Genomic DNA, 9,058 nt, shown 5'->3' on the forward strand with positions numbered 1-9,058 from the left:
GACTGTCCAGGTGACACCTTAAAAATGCTCTTTCAGTAGCTGCCCTGGTAACATAGATGCCCTGCCAGGCTGAGATCCCAAGGAGGGAGGAGTCGGGGAGCCTCTTTCCCTCTCCTGTGTACAGGGAGGGTCTGCAGATGCTATTAAAAATACAGATTCTAACCCAGCAGGTGTGGGGTGGACCTCAGAGTCTGCATCTAACAAGCTCTCAGGTGATGCTGACCACACTGGCCTGTGGAGCACACTTTCAATAGCACGGCTGATGGGGACCCCTGTTCCTGACAGGATTACAGCCGTGCCCCAGCACTGGGCCTTGGGTCTGTCAGCACTACACAGAGACCCAGGAGTCCCCAAATCCAGGGGATTATTTCCACTTTTGATACAGAAACCCTACTGGGCACCAGGGTCTTCCCAGTGTCCTTAAATGCTCTGGGAAGGTTGGATTTACTCCCAGCAGGAATGTCACAGAGATGACTCAGGGGCTGAGAAAAGGGCAAGCTGAGTGGTGACTGCTGATGGGGACCTGCCTTCCATCTTCAGGTGTCACCAGCCTCTGACAGCCTGTGGCTCTACTTTCAGGGACAGACACCCAGTACCAGTGTCTCAGGAGGAGTTGCAGTTGCCGGATGTGAAGGGGCAGGTTTCCTGTGTGTCCTGAGTGAGAGGATACTGGTGGTGGGAGGTCAGGTGGCTGTGGGCTCCCTGGTCCTCAGGGGAAGGTTTCAGGGAGACCCTCCCTCTCCATGTGTGTTGGCTGAGCTGTGGCTCAGAGCCTATCCAGTTGCTCCCTCACCATCCTGGAGGCCTCTGTCCTCTGCCTGGCTGACCTTCCTGTGGTCACCCTGCCTTCCCCATGGGTGGTGCCAGGCAGGCAGTGGGGAACAACACAGGGACCCCTGACAGAGCAGGGTGCTCTGAGGCCCTTAGAAGGGACAGGCAGGACAGAGCAGACACATAGGAGGGCCCAGAAGGATCTGCTGGACCCAGGGATAGAAATCAGGTTCCTTCTCCTGATTAGCCAAAGCCACATTCCTGGGTTAATTTCCTGCTAATTATGTGTGTGTGTGTGTGTGTGTGTGTGTGTCCCAATGTTGCGCCCTGGAGGGCACAAGGAGACCTGTAGCCAGTGTCAGGAGCCTCACCAGGGTTGCTGACCAGGCTCAAGAGGGTGTGAACTGGCCCTGATCCCTGGACAGAGGTGGGCTCTGACCTCCATGCTGAGGGGCCCTTCATCCTGTGTCCTGGTTACTGAGGGACCCCAGGCTGCCCAGCTCCATCCCACTGCAGGGTGAGCCCAGGAGGAGGACAGGCTTTGTCCGGTAGACTCCTGATCTAGTGTCCTTTGCTGCCTGGTGAATGTGCTGCCTCAGGAGGAGCTCTCTGTCCTTGAGGTTTCAAAGAAAGGGCCCTGTGAGTGATCTATTGAGGTCTCAAGGAACCCTGGGAGGCCTCAAGGCCTAGGGGGCTGGTCCCCAGAATGACCTGTGTTTCTCCCATCTCAGCAGCAGGACATTGCATCTGAGTCATCTGTGTCCCTGTCTGTCACGTGCTCTAGGTCTCCTCACAGGGCCCAGGACCTGGAGGGGCTCCACGTGGAGGCTTAGCCAGGGGATCCTGTGGGCTCCTCTGTTATAGGAAGGGAGGCCCCTGTGGGATGCTCAGCCCCTCTGAGATGGAAGCAAACATCCCGATTTTCCTGTCCCACCTGGATGGGAAATTCCCGTTGTTCCACCCAACACCTTGGGCTTGTGACATGTCTTCAAGGGTCCACGGCAAGGTGTCCCCACAGACCAGGGACCCTGGGGACGAGGAGTCGCCCCTGATTTGCTTTGTGATCAGGGTAGGCCTCTGACTTCTCTGGTGGTAACTATATCTGGGGTGAAGTATCCAGAGTTTGTGTCAGGTCAGGCTTCTGTGAGAAGAGGAAGGACACAGGCTGCTGGACAAGGGCCTCTGAGGAGAGAAGTCACTCACAAGATGGTGATGGGGAGGGGGTGTGAGTTTTTGAGATGAATGGATATCTGACCCCTCACTGTTATGAGGTCCGTGTTCTCATTCCTAACTCTACAAGGGGTACACTCCTGTCCCTGGTTCAGTCGTGGGCACTTGTTGGCCTCCTCCCATGCTGATGTCAGTGCCCTTGTGTCTACAGTGAATGTGCTCAGATCCTCAGGTGTCACAGGCGGGTGACAGGCTTCGGTTGTATGGTTTCCCTCATCCATTTAACAGTGTCTATTAAGTATCTATTACTGGGTGCAGACAGGGATGGCTGGATATCTGGCTTGGCTTGTTTCCCATCCTTTAGACATTGTGGCTAGAGTGGAGGCTTCTGTTCAGAGTCTCTGCCTGGGGACAAGGAAGGGACCTGATGTTTTTATCTCTCATCAGGGATTAATCATGGTAGCCTATGCATTGGCTCCGTCTCCTGCTCTCACGACAGGTTTCTTGTTCTACCTCGGTCTCCCCTCTTGGCGCCGCCTGAGGCCTCAGCACCAGTTCCCTGGCAAAGAGTTTTAAATGCTCTTGGTGCTGAGCCCAGCAAACCCTCCACTTCATGTTACACTCTTGCATTGGAAATGAGAGCCAGGTCATGGAATCAGGGCAGCTCCTGGGAAAGTATCTCCAATCCTTGGGGATGCCACCTGTACAGACTGGCAGGTCGGTGCTGTGGCATCTTGGCAGGTGATGGTGGGGTCCGGGCACGCTGAGATCTGAGTGCGGGGTCACTGCTTTCCAGTAGGAATTCAGCTTCCAGAACTTCCCCATGTCTGTGGATGCCAGAGGCAAAGAGCATAGGGTCCTGTGACGGTTGAGAAGGAGCCACAAAAAGAGCTTGGAACTCTTTGGTCTCGGGCCGCACATCGCCCATCAGTGCTCTGGGGACTTGGCGACATCAGAGCACAGGGACAGCCTGGGGTGCCTGTGCTGTCTTGAGGACCAGGAGACCTCCAGCCTGGCCTCCTCCTGCTGCTGGTCACAGGTATTGAGATCTGGGAGAGGGCCCAGGAGCCGCCTCTAGTTCCCTTTTGAGATTTAAAGGGAAAAGGGGGAGTCATTTCTACCAGGTCACAAAGTTGTAGATAGCCAATTGCCAGAAGAGTGTGCTTACATCATTGTGAAAATGAACATAATGCACTGGAAAGGAAAAACAAATAGCTATTTTAGTTTTATCAGTAACTGTAATGTATGTTTTATTCTCTAGTTCATTGTTAATGTAACTTTTGTAGTTTAGCTTTTAAGGAAATGGCAAAAGCTGCCAGAATCTGTGTTTCAGCCTAGGAATGTGGGTTTTATGTGGACTCTCCTGTGATTTTAAACTTTCATGCGTTCCTGTAGATCTTCTGAGAACACTAATGTGATTTCTCTTTGTCCATTTCTACTGGTCATCTCTTTGGAGAGAGTCACACTTCCCCCTAAGAGTTGGAAAGCATCTGATACCAAAAAAATGTGTCCAAATCCTTCTAGGTAATGATGATGGCACTCAAGTGGAGGTCTGTTCAAGGTGGGTGAAGGCAACTGTTTTGGGGAAATTTTCCCTCAAAATCATGAGCAGAAGACATCTCTTGGACCTGTCACAATGTTGTATGGATGAAGGACAGAAGTAGAGGTCAGTAATTTAAGTATCAAATGCTAGATGGACAAGAGATTCTGCTTAGAGTGTGAGAGTGGACAGGTGAATGCTGAGGACACTAAAAAGAACCCCTCTCCCTCTAATGAGGGAGCATCAAAGGCTCCTCTGCTTCGGAGAGGGGCCCTGGGTTGCAGGGGCCTAGGGGGCGGGCACTGTCAGTCCACACTTGCTGGGAACGAGACCCCAACACTAGACAGTCTCTGACAAAGTCCATTTTTTGGGTGTAGATTCACATTTAAGGAATGATGCAAGGTATACGATTCTGAAAAGAAGAGAAACTCCTGTGATATAATTTTCTTCTTAATAAGTATTTTTCCTAATGATAGAATGACTTTGAATTCATTGGTAAGAGGCCTCTTAAGATGGTAAGAACTTCAGAGTAGACTGTCTAATGACGTTGCATATAGATTTATCATGTATTTTTTTCATCTCAACGTCTATAATATTTCCCTCATCTCACTTTGCAGTGTAACCCAGTGGTGTCATTCTGACTTGTGGTTACACTCTTGGAAAAACCACAGTCTTCCAGCTCCAACTTACAGGCATCTGTAAGTTAATCACCCCTAAATATTCCTCCTTCTGATCTTAAACTTGCCCTTAGGCCATGGTCAGCACTAATCTCTCAGATCTCCTGGTCCCTTTTGCTCTTCTTCCAGCAGGAACCATCCACTAGAGGGCACTCATGCTCCCCATGAGCTTCTGTGGACCTTTTCCATCACCTGAGACCAGTGCAAGTGTTCTTACTGCCACAACCCCCAGCCCTCAAACACTCTTTAGGTTTGTTCTGGGTGAAGCTGCTGGGACAGACATCAGGGACCCCAGGGAAGAACCTCCCATTGGGAGGATGTGGCACCCTGGACTGGTGACCTGGAGCCAACCCCAGGAGCAAATCATTTTGGAGAGGGAGATGGCACAGTGGACAGTGAACACTGGACACTCAGGGCCCAGATGCCCCTGCCCAGGTGTGGACACTGGGGCAAATGACTGTGAGCCTGTGACCCTGAAGGCCCTGTCATTTAGGATCTGTGCACATGGGCCTTGGCTGGGCTGCTATGGAACATTCCAGACTGGGCCCTCCACAGCAAGAGATGGGTCCTCCCAGGTATTTCAAGAGCATTCCTATTGGGAAGAATCAGGAGAGATGTCATTCGCTGTGGCACAGCTTCTCTCAGGGCCTGAGGGAACAGCTTGTGTCTGGGATTCACCATCAATTCTAGATTAGGACTAAGGACATGGGGAGTGAAGGTACTGCCCTACCCCACCTCTCAGGACACCATTGCTGGGCTGTCTGTGGGAACTCGGCCTTCCCTCCCCCTCCCTGAGTGCAGGAAAGGGACCCCGGGAGTCCCTTCATGCAGAGTTGCACAGTGAAGGGGCACAGGTGAGTTTGGGCAGGTGGAAGTGCGGAGAGGCCGTTATTCCTAGAGGGAGGAGGGGTAGACGGTGGGCAGACAGGAGTGCCCAGCCCCCAGAGCTACTGCAGCTGACTCATTTCCTCTGGAGAATCAGCCTTTTCCCTGAAAAGCTTCAAGAACTTCCCAGTTCAGTGCTTCAGGCTGAGGCCCCTCAGTTCTGTTCCCTGACCCAGTCCTCCATCAACTCTCTGTCCCTGTCATACTTGGGCAGCTCTGTTTGACTGCCCAACTTTCCCAATACCCCCAGGCCTTCAGAATGATCAGCGCTTCCTTGTCCCCACCAGTCTGGAGGCTGAGTCCTGCTTTCCTGGTCAGCTGGGGGACCAGGCTCTCAGGCCCCATTCTCCTGATTATCTGTCAGGAGGCGGCAGCAGCTGGACAAAGGAGAGATGCAGGGACAATTGTGAGCCACCCTGTGTGTCTGCCAGTGGACCTGTGGGGGAGGAACCCAGGAAATGACTGAACTTCCTGCTAATTTAGATGTGGGCCGTGTGTGCCCTGGGAAGTTGGTAGAGAATGTACGGGTATTTTCTTATTTCGTAGGACAGGCTTCTGAGTTTGGAATTATAAATTTCCCTTGATGTCACTGTCAATCTCAATCCCACCCATTTGGGGCACAGACTGCAAATTCCACACCCTAGAGCAGGATTGGTTTTGGAGCTGAGGCACTGGTAGCCTGGCCTGGGCACCCTCTGTATGTGCAGCTGCTGCAGAGAGATGTGTTCTCTGTTAGGAATATTGCACCTTCCTCCTGGTGCCCTCCCTGCTCCCTGCAGCACCCCACCCCTCAGAGACATATCTTCCCACCCTCGGCCTCATTTCAGCCTCACAGCAGTCTCTGAGCTGACTGCCCCAGGGACATCGTGTGCGTCATTCATTCTCTTTGCTCTGCTCCTGATGCCTGCCTGGTGCAGTCCAGGATCCTGGAGGTTCCTTGAGGGTGGCTGTGTGTGTATATGTGTGTGTGATGGGCCCCTGCACACATGTGAATTCTCAAGGTGAGGGAATTTGAGAGTTACTTAACAAATGTTTATTTTAAGTGCGAGGATTCATGTTTAGGACTTCTATGTCTAATAGATGAGGGCTCATGTCATAGATTGGATCACTCTTCCTAATCTTTCTGTCTTCCTGGTGTTAGAGTGATACATCCATGCCCTTCGCCTGCACCTCGCAGTTCATCCCACTAGAAGGAGAGCATATCTCCAACCCAGCCCCATTTTTCTCGGCCTTAGCCACAAGAACATGGAGTTCATGGATCCCCAGTCTCAGAAAGCTCCTAGGGGAATTCTCAAGAACACTGAGAATATGAGAAACACTTCCCTAAATAGTATAATTTGAGAGATTCTACTAGTAGGATGGATCATTGGCGTATTGTAGGTTACAGGAGATTTGCAAATTGGGGCTCCTTATCCTAATGTATAAAACTAAACCAAAATACTCAAGCAGTTATGTAATCAATTATGTAGAAGTACCTGAATCTTAGGGGATAAAAATATTACCTGAGGCTCTGAATATTCTCAAAAAAATATCAGAAAAGGATCATAGTTAAGTTACTGTTCTCCATTTTCCCACACCGGGAACTTCAGACAAGCAAGTATCACAGACTCCATCACTGTTTGGGGCAGCTGGATCAACAGCTCACCCATGTTTTGGACTAAAGTTAGAACCCAGTCCTTAAAGCTGTTGGAATGGGCACTGCAGATGATCATAGCAGGGCTGCTGTGTATACACAGCTACACAAAAGTGAGTCTTCCTAGAGAAGATGCTCAGGAGATTTTAGTATTCATGACCTTACAACAAAATTAATGGAAATGGGGATCTCTTCCACAGAATGAAAGGACCTGGAGACCCAACCTCCCACTCACACCCACACCCACATCCCCATCCCCTCAAACTGGGAGTGGCCAGTGTGCCTTAAACATAAGGGGCAGATCCTGTGGGGCATGGGGGACCACGTGAAGAGTCTGTGCTTTAGGCTGAGTGAGTAGGAATTCACTGAAGGGTTTTTGTATTTCTTGTTTGAGTGATTTGTTTTCTAAGAATGACAGCTGTGTCCTCATAACCTTCAGAAGGAACGACCCTGTTGACACCTTGATCTCAGACTTCCAGTACAGGACTGTAAGACAATGAACTTCTCTTTGTTCTAAGCCACCTGGTTTGTAGGACTTTGTTCTGGCAGCCGTAGCAAACTAATACACTACACTTCAAAAGTAAAAAATCAGCATACCAAACATTCAAAGAAGATTTAATTTCCTATCCTTCTCAAACTGTTCCAAAAAATTGGAGAGGACGGGACTCTTCCTAACTCACTTTATGAGGCCAACATTACCTTGATACCAAAACTTGACAAGGACAACAAAAAAAGGAAATTTACAGGCCAATATTGCTGATTAACATAGATGCAAAAATCCTCAACAAAATATTAGCAAATCGAATGCAGCAATACATTAAAAGGATCATACACCAAAGTCAAGTGGGATTTATTCCAGGGATGCAGGGGTGGTTCAACATTCACAAATCAATCAATGTGATATACTACATTACCAAAATGAGGAAAAAAAATCATATGATCATTTCAATATATGCAGAGAAAGCATTTGACAAGATCCAACATCTATTTATGATAAAAACTCTAAACAAAATGGGGATAGAAGGAAAGTACCTCAACATAATAGAGGCCATATATGACAAACCCACAGCCAACATGATAGTCAATAGAGAAAAACTGAAAGCTACTCCTCTGAGAACAGGAACAAGACAAGGATGCCCATTCTCACCACTCTTATTCAACATAGCACTAGAAGTTTTCCCAGGGCAATTAGGCAAGTAAAAGAAATAAAGGGGATGAAAAGTGGAAAGGAATAAGTGAAACTCTCACTATTTGTGGATGACCTGATTCTTTCTATAGAAAACACCAAAGAATCCACCAGAAAAACTATTAGAAATAATCAACAAATACAGTAAAGTTGCAGGGTATGAAATCAATATACAAAAATAAGTTGCGTTTCTATACACTAATAAGGAACTAGCAGAAATAGAAGTCAAGAATACAATCCCATTTATAATCACAACAAAAAGAATAAACTACCAAGGAATAAGTTTAACCAAGGAGGTAAAAGACCTGTACACTGAAAGCTTTAAGATATTATTGAAAGAAATCAAAGAAGACATAAAGAAATAGAAAGATATTCCATGCTCATGGATTGGAAGAATAAACATAGTTAAAATGTCCATATTACCTAAAGCAAGCTACAGATTCAATGCAATCTTAATGAGATTCTTCACGGAAATAGATTAAAGAATCATAAAATCTATATGAAACAAGAAAAGACCCCAAATAGCCAAAACAATCCCAAGAAAAAAGAACAGAGTTGGAGGTATCACACCCCCCGAATTAAAATTATACCACAAAGCTATAGTAATCGAAACAGCAGGTAATGGCACAAAAACAGAAATACAGATCAATGGAACAGAATTGAGCATTCAGAAATAAAAGCACACATCTATGGACAGCTAATCAAAATAAGCCAAGAACATACAATACAGAAAAGGAAGTCTCTTCAATAAATGGTGTTGGGAAAACTGGACAGCCACATGCAATGAATGAAAGTAGACTATTATTTTACACCATACTCAAAAATTAGCCCAAAATGGATTAAGGGGTTGAATGTAAGACCTGAAAACATACATCTCTTAAGAGAAAATATAGACAGTATGCTTTGACATCAGTCTTAGCAGCATCTTTTTGAATACCATGCCTATTCAGGCAAGGGAAACAAAAGAAAAAATAAACACATGGGACTACGTCAGATTAAAAAGCTTCTGTGTGGCAAAGGAAACCATAAACAAAATGAAAAGACAACCTGTCAACTGACAGAAAATATTTTCCAATCATATATCCAACAAGGGGTTAATTTCCAAAATGTATGAAGAACTCATACAACTCAACAACAAAAATATGGACAACCTGATCAAAAAATGGGCGAGGGTATGAACAGACATTTTTCAGAAG

The sequence above is a fragment of the Equus przewalskii genome, chromosome 9 (genome assembly GCF_037783145.1).
Source record: "Equus przewalskii isolate Varuska chromosome 9, EquPr2, whole genome shotgun sequence".
In the NCBI taxonomy this organism is placed as follows: Eukaryota; Metazoa; Chordata; class Mammalia; order Perissodactyla; family Equidae; genus Equus; species Equus przewalskii.